The following is a 15556-nucleotide window of genomic DNA, read 5'->3' as shown; positions in this document are numbered from 1 at the left end:
TAGGTCTGTCCATGTTGTGCAAATGACAAAATTTCATTCTCTTTTATGGTTAACATTCCATTGAGTGAGTGAGTGAGTGAGTGTGTGTGTGTGTGTGTGTGTGTGTGTGTGTGTGTGTGTGTATGCCACATCTTCTTTAGTCATTCATTGGCTGATGAACACTTAGGTTGCTTCCATATCTTGGCTATTGTAAACAATACTGCTATCAACATTGGGATGCAGATATCTCATTGAATTAGAGTTTTTGCTTTTGTTTTTTTTGGATATATATCCAAGTAGAATTGCTGGATCCCATGGTAGCTCTATTTTTAGTTTTTTGAGGAACCTCCATTCTGTTCTCCATAGTGGCTGCACCAATTTACAATCACAACAACGTACTAGGCTTCCCTTTTCTCCAGATCCTTGCCAACATTTGTTACCTGTGGTCTTTCTGATGATGGCCATACTGACAGGTGTTATGTGATATCTCACTGTGCTTCTGACCATCTACCTCAGTGCACACAACATACTGTGCAGAAGTACACCTGTGTTCCTCCTCACTAGAGTAAAGCTCCTGGAAGTGTTTCCTGTTGTTCATTACTCTAACCCCAGAGCATGGGACATAGTTTTTTTTATTAATAGATATTTACTGAATGAAGGAAAGAAACATTTTTTTTGTAGTTAGGACACATGATCAAAAAAATTTTTAAAGAAAACACATCCCCAGGGAGTTAATCAATAAAAAAAGTGTAACCTGTGGAATACAGTCTGTAAATTGGGGATTATAACATATTACATGATATGAGAGTGGGTGAATCGAAGGAGTTAATTTTGTGAGTAAATGTCGCTCAATCGAGTCCGACTCTTTACAACCTCATGGACTATATAGTCCATAGAATTCTCCAGGCCAGAATACTGGAGTGGGTAGCCTTTCCCTTCTCCAGAGGATCTTCCCAACCCAGGGATCAAACCCAGGTCTCCCGCCTTGCAGGCGGATTCTTTACCAGCTGAGCCACAATGTAAACCAAAGAACACTGGAGTGGGTAGCCTATTCCTTCTCCAGCGGATCTTCCCAACCCAGGAATCGAACTGAGGTCTCTTGTATTGCAGGCGGATTCTCTACCAACTGAGCTATCAGGGAAGCTATCAGGAAGCCCTTTTGTGAAATGTAATCAAAAAGCAACGAGTCCAGGGATGTGCTCTCAGTATAGATACTGAAAAAGGAAAATAGACATAGTAAGAACTTTTAAATGTTATTTACTTATATCTTGTCTATATTTGCAGTGACTTATACCAACCAATAGCAGATATGATAGCATGGAATATCACTAGAATAAATGAGAAAGCTGAACATCAAGTCTTCAAAATGACAGAAGAAATTCCTTATATCAAAAAACCCATTGTGAAGAAACTCTAGTTGAGAATAAAAAAAAGCTTTGGGCTTTCAGGCAAAAACAAATTCAAGAATGTTCCCCCTGTGGAGAAATATTCATTATATTTGAAAATGTAGTACATTTTCTTTTAAAAATCAGGAAGTGAAAGTTGATGTCAACATAGACACATTATTTTTAAACTGACATATATCTATATTCTCCTCCCCCACTCAGACCTCAGAAATTGGACAAAACTGTAGATCTGGGTTCTGTCATCCAATCACTTATGTCCTGTGACTTGGAATAAGTGACTTCACTTTCCGTGCATAGGTATATTGTGCTGTGCTTAGTCACTTAGTCGTGTCCTATTCTTTGTGACCCCATGGACTGTAACCCACCTGGCTCCTCTGTCCATGGGATTCTCCAGGCAAGATACTGGAGTGGGTTGCCATGCCCTCCTCATAGATATACTGCACAAGACCAAAAATTGTGATGGCACCCTGTATCACATAATTTACCCAACAATGTGAACCATTTGCACATGGTTTCTTGGAAGAGTGCCCCAATTTGAACCAAATACACACACAACATTAAATCAACCATGATGGGTTCTCACCTCTTCTAATATCACAAGTAGAGCCAGTTATATGCAGAGTACATCATGAGAAACGCTGGGCTGGAGGAAGCACAAGTGGGAATCAAGATTGCCGGGAGAAACATCAATAACCTCAGATATGCAGATGACAACACTCTTATGCCAGAAAGTGAAGGAGAACTAAAGAGCCTCTTGATGAAAGTGAAAGAGGAGAGTGAAAAAGTTGGCTTAAAAGCTCCACATTCAGAAAACTAAGATCATGGCATCCGGTCCCATCACTTCATGGCAAATAGATGGGGAAACAGTGGAAACAGTGGCTGAATTTATTTTTCTGGGCTCCAAAATCACTGCAGATGGTGACTGTAGCCATGAAATTAAAAGACGCTTACTCCTTGGAAGGAAAGTTAGACAACCTAGACAGCATATTAAAAAGCAGAGACATTACTTTGCCAACAAAGGTCCGTCTAGTCAAGGCTATGGTTTTTCCAGTGGTCATGTGTGGATGTGAGAGTTGGAGTATAAAGAAAGTTGAGCGCCGAAGAATTGATGCTTTTGAACTATGGTGTTGAAGAAGACTCTTGAGAGTCCCTTGGACTGCAAGGAGATCCAATCAGTCCATCCTAAAGGAGATCAGTCCTGGGTGTTCATTGGAAGCACTGATGTTGAAGCTGAAACTCCAATACTTTGGCCACCTGATGCGACGAGCTGACTCATTTGAAAAGACCCTGATGCTGGGAAACATTGAAGGTGGGAGGAGAAGGGGACAACAGAGGATGATGGTTGGATGGCATCACCGACTCAATGGACATGGGTTTGGGTGGACTCCAGGAGTTGGTGATGGACAGGGAGGCCTGGCGTGCTGTGGTTCATGGGGTCACAAAGAGTCAGACGTGACTGAGTGACTGAACTGAGAGTCAGTTAATGACAATAGAAAAGAAAAATTTTGCTTCCAGAGGATTAAGAGTGAACTTTCCAGCCCTTTTAGGTCAATATAGAAATTAGTTCTCTCTGTTAATGCTGAGAATTGATGGGATCTTTACAGAGTAATTTTTCAGATAAGTATGTTCACTCAACATGTTAGTTTGCTTTTTTATTTTAACATGGGTCTGTTTTCTTCTCACTTGAATTTTTATTTTCCTGATATATTGAGGACTGTCCAGGACTCCATCTCCACCTGATGAAACAGGGAATCATCACAAAGGTGAGAGTGCTTGAAAATCTCTTCCAAGTCTCCCTCAGCCCCACAGGGTGTGAGTTTTCATGAACTTCTCTCCATGTTTTAAAACTGTAGGCCAAGGGGTTGACCAACTTATTTTGTTTTTAAAACAAGAAAAAAATTTGAAAACTTTCTCCAAACATACAAGACATACAGATGGCCTACAAACACATGAAAAAAATGTTCAACATTGATTATTAGAGAAATGAAAATTAAAACTACAATGAAGTATCACCTCACAATGGTCAGAATGGCCATCATCAAAAATCTAAAAACAATCAATGCTGGAGAGGATGTGGAGAAAAGGGAACCCTCTTGCACTGTTGGTGGGAATGTAAATTGATATCGCCACTACGGAAAGTAGTATGGAGATGCCCTTAAAAACTAGGAAAAAAACTACCATATGACCCAGCAATCCCACTACTAGGCATATAACTTGAGAAAGCCATAATTCAAAACGACACGTGTATCCCAATGTTCATTGTAGCACTAATTGCAATAGCCAGGACATAGAAGCAACCTAGACATCCATCAACAGATGAATGGCTAAAGTAGTAGTGGTACATGTATACAAAGGAATATTACTCAGCCACAAAAAGGAATGAATTTGAGTCAGTTGAAATGAGGGTGAATGAACCTAGACCCTGTTATACAGAATGAAGTAGATCATAAAGAGAAATACAAATATCATATATTAACACACACATATGAAATATAGAAAAAAATAGCACTGATGAACCTATTTGCAGGGCAGGAATAGAGATACAGACATAGAGGACAGATTTGCGGACACAGTGGGGGAAGGAGGGGGTGGGACAGATCGAGATGTAGCACTGACGCATATACACTACCATGTATAAAATAGATAGTTAATGGGAAACCACTGATAATGCAGGGAGCTCAGCCAGGTGCTCTGTAATGACCTAGAGGGGTGGGATAGGGTGGGTGGCTGGGAGGGAGGCTCAAGATGGAAAGCATGTATGTATACTTATGGCTGATTCACATTGTTACATGGCAGAAACCAACACAACATTGTAATTATCCCCCAATTAAAAATAAATTGAAAATAATAGAGCCCAATAATGTGACAGCCTGAAAAGATATATTTTTGTTCCTTTAAAGTAAAATTAAAGTTAGAAAATGTTCAAGTCTAAAAAATGTGACAACTACAAGTTTAAAAGTTATCTAACTGGAACTTACCCTGAAAGACATGGAAACACACTGGATTTTATTCCTAATGCTTCCATGATTCATAACCTAACTTTATGATTAAAATCATAATATTGTACATTGAACATGTACTGATCTGCTTTTGCTAAAGCTTGAATGACCTGAATCTTTATTAACAATATAATTCCCAGAACAAAACAAAAAACACATCATGGACAACTGCTGAAGTAGAAAAAGGGTTGGTCTGGAGTTGGATGGACATTTATTAACAGCCAGACTACTAACAACTTGAACTGGATAATTCTTTTTTTAGGGAGCTGTGTCAGGAGTTCAGCACCCTTGGCCTTTACCTATTAGAGCATCTCTATAACATTGCCAGTTGTCCCCTGATAGGTGAAAACATCACAGGTTGCGAACCATTGGATTGGACAAACCCTGTTCTAGACCTAACTCAGTGTCCCAGCTTCCTTTGAGATCTTGGCTAAGTCACCCAAATCTGAGCCCCCTTCATTATCTGCAAAATGAGTAGATTGAAATAATTCCTCAGACCCTTTTTAGCTCTGGAAGTCTGCTACTGGCTTACACATCAATGCTCCTAAAGTGAAAGTGAAAATGTTAGTTGCTCAGTCCTGTCCAACTCTCTGCAACTCCATGGACTGTAGCCACCAGTCTTCTCTGTCCAAGGGATTTCCCAGGCAAGAATACTGGAGTGTGTTGCCGTTCTCTTCTCCAGGGGATCTTCCCAACCCAGATCTCCCACATTGCAGGCAGATTCTTCACTGTCTGAGCCACCAGGGAAGCCCCATCAATGTTCCTATGTATGTCTATTCAGAAAACTATCTCATGTTTTATATTTATTTTCTCTTAAAGCCTTTGTTTGTTGATTGGGGGCGGGGGGGGCAGGTGGGAAATATCTAGAATATCTCCATAATGAACAATCCAGAATACTAGGCAAGATTTCTGCCTTCAAAGGTATTGTGGCCTATAACATCAGGAGTCAAATGTAGATTCCCACAGGGTGTCAGGAGGAAAGGTGAGGCCAATAACAGAAATGTGGAATACAGTGAGTGTTAGGTGAGACCATAAGGAGTGATGGGATTGTGGTTAACTGGGGAGATCAGGCTTGCCTAAAACACAAAGCCATCTGCTGGCCCTTTATGGCCCTGAAAGGTTTTACAGCCTCCATTCTGACTCACCCAATATCTGCTCCTTTTCCTTCCCCATGAGAGGGTGTGAAAGGATGGAACATATAACAGACCAGGAATGGAATGAAAATTGGGCAAATTACAAAGTCTCACCACAATTCCTTCTTCCAGGAACCTTTAGTCTCCTTTCTTAAGATTTGCTTTTTCATCATTAAATTCTTATGTTTGGGGGTCTGGGGGAAGGAGATGTGAAAGAAAACTTACATTTCTTTTTATGCAGTAAAAATGGTGTGTGTTTAGATGAAAGCCTAGAAAGATTTTAATCCCCCAAATATTTTTCACAGTAGAGTGAGCTGAAGAAAAATGTAAACAGTTTACAGCTTCTAAGAGATTTCATTGTAAGTTGAAGAACACATCCCCTATAGTGAGTCTGAACTCTATAGGACTCTGAAGGCAAGGCTGGCCTGGCCTGTTTTCTATGATGTTGCCTGGATACAAAATACAGTGAGAGACTGGGAAATGATGACTTGGCCTCCTACACAGGGAATAAGAACAGTTCAGTCAGACCACAAGCCAATTTCCTTTAAAGGAAGTGATACTAAACCAAAAACCCTTTTTCTTTCATATTACTAATGCTATAAATATGCTAAAATGTTATGGTGTGACAGTAAGGAGGAAACTTTGCCCTATGTTTTCATAGAACAGTAAGAGTCTCCGCCATCGACTCCACCCAACACTAAAACAGCTGGACCACATCTCAAAAAGAAACTTTATAGTAAAAGAATCTCAAGCCTCTCTCCTTTCCTTGTGGAGTTAATAGACAGCAGATGAATTCTGAAATGAAGAACCAGTCCTGCTCCTATTCCTTTCAGCCCATGAACGCCCATTTAGTTTGTTGTTGGTTCTCTATGTGACATCAAACTCATTCTAAGCCACAGAAGCAACTACTTGAAAGTTAGATGTTAGGTTAGGGGAAAATAAAGAGTTTAAACCAGTCGACTCAATCATGCAAGTGTTGGTCAAGAACATTTTTTTCTTTCTTGTTAAAACAGAGTCTAGTGTGTTTAAAAAAGAAATGGAAAACATTCTCCCCAATGGCCTGAACGTAAATGTTAACAGCCGCATGCCACTGCGGTGAGTAAGGGCTTTGCTGGCAGAGTTCTTAATCAGGGGAGCTCACATCTAGCAAGCTGTTCTTCTGTGTACCAGGGCCACAGCATAGGAGGGTTTACTGGAAATTCCCTCATGAAGGAAAGGAAAATGGAGGCTGGAAAGTAAATCACACACAGTTTCTGCTCCCTGGGGCTGCAGGACTCCAACTTTCCATCCTCCTAGAGGGAATGACAAGCCCCAACTGGGCCAGGGACAAACACTTTTCTGAACAGCCGCCTGATCTCCTGCAGGACCGTGACCTGCCCACCCTCTGAGGCACTGCGCTCTCCGACAGCTGGCCTTTGTCATCTGAGCCAGGCTGGGAAGGCCAGTGGGGATGATCGGCTGGGTCTGCTTCCTCCCACACACTTCTCCGCCCCCTGGCCAGTATCAGTCAAGCTCCTCCCTTGGTCCCTGAGCCAAAAGGTGGGACAGCCAAGTCCTATGCCTTGCTTTCCACCAGATGGGCAGTGATAGCAGCCAATCCCATCACAGGGAACCCTGGCAAGCTCTTGGCTGGGTCTCCCATTCACCTCACTTGTGGGGAACTCTCTGTCCCCCAGATAGCCTACCCTTTCCCTTTGGATTAGCCCATAAAACTGTTCCTAAGAGTGTGGCTGCCCTGCAGCAGTCAGCAGGGCGGTTACAGATTCCCAGGACCCTGAGTCAGACTTTTCCTTTAGTTAATTCTTATACTCAGGAAGTTTGAGGAACAATCGTCTAGAATAGGTGGAGGGGGGTCGGGGTGGAGGGCTGGGGGGCAGGGAAGGCAGCTGGCAAAGCCAGATCTGGGGAAAGGGGAACATATGCAGTTTTTGTTAAAGTACATCCAGTGTGACCATACAGGTTTACATTTGAGAAATGGACATAGAAATCAATAATTTAACAGAATAAAGTAGGAAGCAGAACTCCATCAAAACCTACTCGGCAGGCCTAGTTACCTGCATCCTCCCATGGTTTCCCCTCCTTACTCCACACTGAGACTGTCTAAGGGCCTTGAGGCCTTTGTCCTGCTTATCACAAGGAGGCAGGGGTTTTAGAAAACCTAGAAGCTCCCAGTCCATTCAGTGGTTCCCAAACCACTGCACAAGCCCCCTGAGGTGGAATCACTGACCTAGCCTGGAGGCTGCGGTAGGATTTGCAGGATTCAGGGACAGCCCCTCTGAATCGTAGCCCTTGCTGCAGATGGTGTCACTTTAACAGGGGAAGGAGCTGAGCAGAAGCTCAGCCCTCCTCCCCAAAGCCCTCAGGGCAGAGAGGCTATGAGGCCAGGGGTGGGTTAACTAGCCTAATGCCTGGCATGTAGAAGATGTCCAAGAGTTACTTCTTGAACAAATGATGTAACTGGCTATTTTGCTATTTGCTCCTGACCAATTCTGCTATTCAGTCAGTCCTCAAAGTTCTGACTCTGTGCGTGCCTGTTCTGGACAGTTCAGCAGAACTCTAATGCCCTCATCCATTAGAATCAAGGTAGTAGTTTTCATTCATTCATCTATCCATCCATTCATTCATTCATCAATCAAGCACTTGGACCTTATAAAGGGGGGCAACATAACATAGCGATTAAGTACTTGGAGTTAAGCAGCCAGCTGACTGATTCAGACTCATCCTTGTACTACAGATTGTGTAACTTTTCTGAGCCTCAGTTTTTTCATCTGCAAAGTGGGGGTGATGGCAGCTCCTACCTAACAGTACTGTTATTAATGATTAAAGGGATGATCTAATAAGTGGTTAACATTGCTTTTCATTATTATTTCAGACACTATTCTAGAAAAAGGGATCTTAAAAATCACAGGACTCCAAGTCAGTGCTTACAGGGAAAGCTTGTCTGAACTCATGCACAGCATAAAGCACAGGGAGGCGGGTTTATCTATGTGGAGTGTGGGCAGGCAGGCATAAATGAACAGATAAGAATCCTTTGTAACTGCCCGTAGCCATTTCTATACAATCACTGTGCAGAGTTCTTAAAACTAATCCTTTCTCTTATATACATCAAATAGCTCCCTCCCCACCCTCAGTGCTATAGATACCGTGAATCTGCATGGAAAACAATTTTTATTTTCAGGGTTAGACAGGAAGTAAATTTTAGCTGTAGCTGAATTCTCATAAAACCCAAATAGTGGAATCAGAATGAATTTTTAAAGCCATAGGTTTCATAAGACGTTTCATTATAAAACAGACCCCAGAACAATCCTTATATTAAAAGCCTTTCTAAAAGTGATTCAAAGTTTTTGAATCACTTTTAAAAATAAATTAAAATTGTGTTTGTTAAGTTACTGAAAAAATAAATAAATAAAAATAAAAAGCCTTTCTAAACCAACACATGTACACACACACAAAAACACACTTTACCCTTTCTTTTCTCCATTTCCCCTGCTTCATTTTTCTTCATCATACTTACAACCATCTGATAAACTATATGTGAATTTATTTTTTATTGTCTGTTCCCTCCACTCAGATGTGAGCCCCATGAAAGGCATGTAGAATCCCAGCACCTAGAGCAGTATCTGACATAGCAGACATTACCAAACATTTGTTGAATGAATAAACTAACTGATACATCACTGAAGACAATCCAATGATCTTGCAAATGATTTATAGGTTATAAAGCTTCCTCTCCTAAGAAATAGTCCTCCAAGTGCAATTAGGAGATAATTACAGCTCCTGGCATTATGAAATGCCTTTCTCTTTCAGTCTCTCTGGGTGCTTTTCTCCAGGGCTGTGATCCACCTTTATTTACTTGCAAGATGGTTAATGGATGCCAGGAGGGCTGCGGCAGCTACTTAATTGGTCTCCCCAGACAGTGGGTTCAGCCTTTCCAGCACCCAGAGCCAGCCAGCCCAGACCAGCTTTCATCTTTGCATACCTCTGCTGCTTCATTGAAAACACAGAGGTAAAAAGAAATCAGAACTGGGAATTCTGTTTCAAGTAACATCTGCCTCCAGTTTAGATTTTTACAGAGCCTCAGAAGCTACTCAAGGTAGAAAAGCTGCCTGAACCCTTCTCAACAACCACAGTGGGGAAATGGAAAGGTCACGGGGACAGCCTCAATAAATCCCACTGTCAGGTTTACACGTGGCAATAGCAGAAGCCAGTCTCATCATTAGGGGAAATAAAAGTATTGAAAGCTTGAACACAAGGTCTTTTGTACATCAGAAAACAAAAATTTCTCATAAGCAATACCACAGTGTCCCATCAAACTAATTTCATTTCAAACTACAATTTTTCTGTTTTCTCTAAGAAAAAACAACAAAAAACAAACACAAAAATACCTTTGCCTAGGGAGTCAGTATATTTCATAACCCAGGCTTGCCCTTTTTCTAATTCTACAGCCCCAAGTACCACCCTGTGAGTGTGTGTTATTTATGAAATTCACTCACTTTCACATCCTGGCACCCTGGCCCTCACCCAAACACACATACACAGGAAATAAACCTTGGAAAGTCTGAGGTTAAATTCTGGATTTATCAGGTTAAATCCACGTGGTTCCAATTAAAGAGCTGGGTGACTTCAGGAAACTTAGTGAACTTCTCTGAGCCATATTTTCCTCAACTTTAAGATGTCAATAAGCCTGTCCAACTCAAAGTCATTATAAAGATTTAAACCAAATATGCGTGGAGCAGTTTTAACACAATTCCTGGTCCATGGTAAGCCCACAATAGGTATTAGATACTATGTTGTTCATCATGAAATTTATTTTTTCTTAATCATATTAAATTTGCCCTTTATTGAGGAAGTAATCCAGCGACCATCATGAAGATAACGAATCTTGCCAAAGGCCACCCAATCAGTATGTAGCAGAGCCAAAATCCAAACTAATCTCATGATCACACAGCTGACCGCTTGTCTGCATCACTTCTTATGCAAAAACTTGGGTAAATTTCCTCTTAGGTATACTATGAAGTCGTTTGTCATCTCCTTCTTACTCACACATAAGTAAAACAGATGATTTACTTTCAGATGATGTCTCCAACTTCGCTCTGCATTTGTGTGGGGGTATATGTGACAGTTTTGAATGTACAAGTACACACATATGGAGGGGGAAAAAAGAGTACTAGAAATGCAAACTCTTAGATAATTATGGTCATTTTATCTCAGACATTGTAATTTGCATCTCTACCCATTCAATTTGGATTTTTTTAAATGTATCTTCCACTTCTCTACCTTACATGCTCAAGCTTTATTCTACTTTCCCAAACCTGTAGAATATGATAATACCTGTTTCATTGTCTACGCCTACTCATAATATCGTCCAATAGTGTATCTGTTTAATAATGATTTATCTGTTTTTTTCTTCACATTACTGAGGGAAAATCCTTCTGAGTACCTTGCTGTTGTTGTTTAGTTGCTCAGTCATGTCTGACTCTTTGAGACCCTACGGACTGTAGCCCGCCAGGCTCCTCTGTCCACGGGATTTCCCAGGCAAAAATACTGGAGTGGGTTGCCATTTCCTCCTCCAGAATACTACCTACTGCTCATGAATTAGAAGGTTTCCCCACTCCGGATGGTGGGAATTAACTATTCTCAGCCCTCAGGTAGTTTCCCCATTGACTAGTACTCACCTGAAGAGTCAAGAGGAACCCTTTGCAAACCTTAGAGATGGTGTGGGTGTGTGTGTGAGTGTTACATGGCTGTGTGTATGGCTCTAGACTCCCACCTCCACCTCCTCAATTTGGAAGACAACTAGGATCTGCCCATTTAGCACTGCAGCCTGGACATGCTCTCCAGGCCGGAAGCTGGGTACTCAGGGGACTCGGCTCATTCACTCCCTCTCCTGGGGATCACTGTCCTCTGTGGCCAGTGCCCAATATCTGAAGCCACTGTGGCATATATTTCATCTACTTTTTTAATTGTGTCAGCTGAGAGGGCAAACCTGGTTCCTGCTACATATCTTGGCATGAGCAGCATACATGCTGATCTGAAAACTTGTAAAAATCTTTCAATCCTACATTTCCAGGCTCCTGAAGATGATTTTTCTTTAGGAACTCGAGTGGAGCACCAGCAGGGTCAGGATGCCAAGGGATCAGGGTCTCAGCCTCAACCCTTCTGAGCCTCAGGTCTCATCGCCACTTCTCAAGGTCATTGTGAAGATCACATGAGATGAGATACCTTCTCTGAACTCATCTTGTAGGGAATGAGCTTAAGTGATTTATTATTCAGTAGCATGAAATGACAGCTTAAACTCTTACCTAGGAAGGAGGTACCAATATTCTGATAATGAGTGGGGGTTTCTCTTTTTTTTGGCAAGATTAGAAAAATTTAAGCTAGGGGGTTCCCTAGTGATCAGGATTCGGTGCATTCACTCCAGCGGCCCAGATTCAATCCCTGGTCAAGGAACTGAGATTTCGCAAGCCTCACAGTACAGCCATAAAAAGGTAAAAGATAATCATTCCACCTATATTTTGGTTCCTCTAGGTGGTCAGAGGTTTTCAGTATAATGGAAAAGTCAAGAGTACAGGTCTGGCTATAAAAGTCAAGAATACATCTGACACATACCTGCTGTGTGACCCTGAGCAGATGACTAAACCTCTCTGAGAAAAAACTGCATTTTGTGTGTGTGTGTGTGTGTGTGTGTGTGTGTGCGTGTGTGAGGAATTGGGGAATTGGTGGAATAAAGTGTGTGAAGGGCTCATTAAGGTACAGCCACATTGCCTGTCTTCAAAGGGAACTCTCATTCTTCAGTTGCTGGGAAAAGCCTTCCACTCTGACATTTCAGCGAAAAATACCATTTCATGTTCATCATGTGACCAAGGGTTCCTCTGGCTCTTCCCTCACCCTCCTTTAGTTCACAAGGCTGGTTGGATGACTGTAAAATGAGGAAGAACAGAGTCTGCACAGAACAGCCCACCAGCTCCCTGCGCCTGGGGAGGGACACTGCTGATGTGCCAGCACTGTGAGTGCTCAGACTGCCCGGTCCAGTTCCTGTGGGTGTGGGCCCTGAGCTCAGGCAAACCCAGGCTGCTGCTGCTGCTAAGTCACGTCAGTCGTGTCCACTCTGTGCGACCCCATAGACGGCAGCCCACCAGGCTCTACCATCCCTGGGATTCTCCAGGCAAGAACACTGGAGTGGGCTTGCCATTTCCTTCTCCAATGCACGGAAGTGAAAAGTGAAAGTGAAGTCACTCAGTCATGTTCGACTCTTAGCGACCCCATGGACTGCAGCCTACCAGGCTCCTCTGCCCATGGGATTTTCCAGGCAAGAGTACTGGAGTGGGTCACCAGAGACTTCTCTGGCAAACCCAGGCAGCCCAGTAAAGTTTGCTTACATGCCTGGGAGCTGCAGACTTTTCGAGAGCTCTGTTTACATAGTCGGTCTCCATGGCAACAGGAAAGTCCACAGGCAGGACATACCTTAAGCCTGTAGAAAAATCCTTTGCCCCCACCCAGCGCTTCCAGGTGATGAAGACGTTCCCATAAGAGCAGTGAGCACAGTCCCAAAGCCAAACTTTAGTAGAAAAGTCTAGCAGAAAACACGAGGCCAAAATACACAAATATTTTGGGCAAACAAACCCAAAATATTGCCCTGCTGTCATCCAAGAGGCCCCTGTGTTTTCAACAGGTGTAAAATAAATATATAGTGTTCTCCCAGTGTTGTTTTCCCTGCTTCCTAACTGATTCCTACATCCAACCTCCACACAGAAAGCTTAAGCAATATTTTAAAAATGAAAGTTAGATCATACTCAGTACTCTTTAGTGGATTTCCATCCTGCTGGGAATGAAATCCAAAGCTTGCACCGTGGTTCAACAAAGCCAGGTATGTTGTGAATTTGCTGATCTCATCTCCTTCCCCTGTCCCAGCCCTCTGACCTCCTGATCGTGCTCCAATACCCCAAGGAAACTTCTGCCTCAGGGCCTTTGCACTTGTTCTCTCTGCCAAGAATATTCTTTCCCCCAGAAAGCTGCATGGCTCATTCTTTCACTTTGTTTGGGTGTCTGCTCAAGTGTCACCTTATTATCACCTCATATAAAACTTTCCCCCACTCTCAATAACTATCCTTTTACTCTAGTTTTATTCTTGGGCTGTGATAGTTTTCTCCATAGATTACAGCATTTCAGAGGACCTGATCTATTATATATTTCTTCATATATTTGTCTTTTTTTTTTTTCTCTCTCTCTCTCCCAAGTATGTAACATTCAGGAAAGCAACAACTTTGTTTGAAACAGATGAACACTCTCAGGCCAGCCTGCCAGGCTTTATTGCTGTGTTAAAATAGAGGAGGCACAAAGCAATGAGGCCTGAACCAGGCTGGTAGCTGTGACCAAAAGTAAGAAGCACATGGCACAGCAGAAAGAAAGGAAATTAAGTTCTGGCAACAGATTGGATAGGAGGTAAAAGGTAGAAGATCCAGAGAGACCTGACTGAGGTTTTGAGACCAATGGTTGCTCTCCACAACTCTTGGCCACCAGCCACATGTGGTGAGGAAACACTTAAAATGTGGCTAGTCTGGACAGAGATGTGCTGTTGGTGTGAAATACACACCAGATTTCAAAGACTTAATAAAGAAATATGTATGTGAAATGTCTCAATGATTTTTAAAATATAGATTACACATAGAAATGATAATATTGGATATATTCAGTTAAATAAAATATAGCATTAAAGTTCTCATTTTTTCTTTTTGTTTTGTAACATGACTACTAGAAAAAAATTTTTTTTTAATATTTGTTTCTTTAGCTGTGTAGGGTCTTCGTTGTGGCACACAGGTTTAGTTGCCCTTCAGCATGTGGAATCGTAGTTCCCTGACCAGGGAACAAATCCATGTCCCCAGCAATGGAAGGTGGATTCTTAACCACTGCAACACCAGGGAAGTCCAGAAAATTTTTAATTACACATGCAGCCTGCACATATTTCTATTGGAGAGGGCTGGTCTAGAATACAAACAGTGGTACCACTTGCCGAAAGAGGAGAAGAAAGAAGAGAAAGGACTGTCAGTAGTAATAGATAGAAGGCTATAGTGGGGCTCAACTACTTGCTTTCCTAGAACTTTGAAATCGGTAAAATAAAACTGTCCTCTGGGAGTTGGGGTGAGGCTAGAAAATCACATACTTGCTTCAAAGCTGAGATGTACAGCATAACCTTAAAAAGCTAGAATGGATTTTTGACCTAAGAGAGTAGGGCCAAAACCTGCCAGAATGTATTTATGTAAAGCTTAAGGGGAAAAAAAATGCATCGGTCACAAGAGGCATTGGTCAGCAATGCTACACGGGAGAAATGATCTTATGAAAAGTGACATAAGTACTATCTATCAAAGCACTGTCCAGGCTATCAGTCTGATGCCAGTAAGCAGAAGACCCCAATGACTAGGATGACCATGTAATTTACTGTCCAAATCAAGTCACTGTTGACAGCAAAAGGGATATCATAAATCATTGTGCTGGGATAATAAACCAGGACTATCCAAAGTAAATCAGAGCATATAGTCATCCTATCTCAACTAGTTTATTCTAATTTATTGCTCTCATTGCAGCCTTCTGATCATACCAAATGTACATGAGGCTAAGACATACATCTGAAAATAAATTCACATTACTAAACACTGGGATGCTTCTTCAACTGATGTGGGCGTTTAATATCAGGCTTCTTACCCTCTCCCCCAATCTTGTTATTAACAGTACATCTTACAGTCAATGATGTCTTATAATCAAAAATACAGTGATTTGGTTTCCCATGTGATACGACATGAAGGAAAATAGACATTTTTCCAAAGAAGACAAACAGGTGGCCAGAAGGCATATGAAAAGATGCTCAATGTCACTAATTACTAGACAAATGCAAATGAAAACTACAATGAGATACCACTTCACACCAATCAGAATGGCCATCATCAAACAGTTTACAAATAACAAATGCTGGAGGGAGTGTGGAGAAAAGGGAAGCCTCCTCCATTGTTGGTGGGAATGTAAACTGGTAAAGCTACTACAGAGA

The 15556-nt window shown here is 41.9% G+C and overlaps 1 protein-coding gene across 5 annotated transcripts in view; it reads right to left on the bottom strand.

Annotated features, from left to right (window-relative positions):
• The window catches only part of MYOF (myoferlin), a 176378-nt gene that overhangs the window by 125401 nt on the left and 35421 nt on the right, over positions 1 to 15556 (bottom strand). The window lies entirely within an intron of this gene.

The sequence above is a fragment of the Giraffa tippelskirchi genome, chromosome 2 (assembly GCF_054371585.1).
Source record: "Giraffa tippelskirchi isolate mGirTip1 chromosome 2, T2T-mGirTip1v1.2.pri, whole genome shotgun sequence".
Classification (NCBI taxonomy): Eukaryota; Metazoa; Chordata; class Mammalia; order Artiodactyla; family Giraffidae; genus Giraffa; species Giraffa tippelskirchi.
This window is presented reverse-complemented; position numbering and strand designations above follow the sequence as displayed.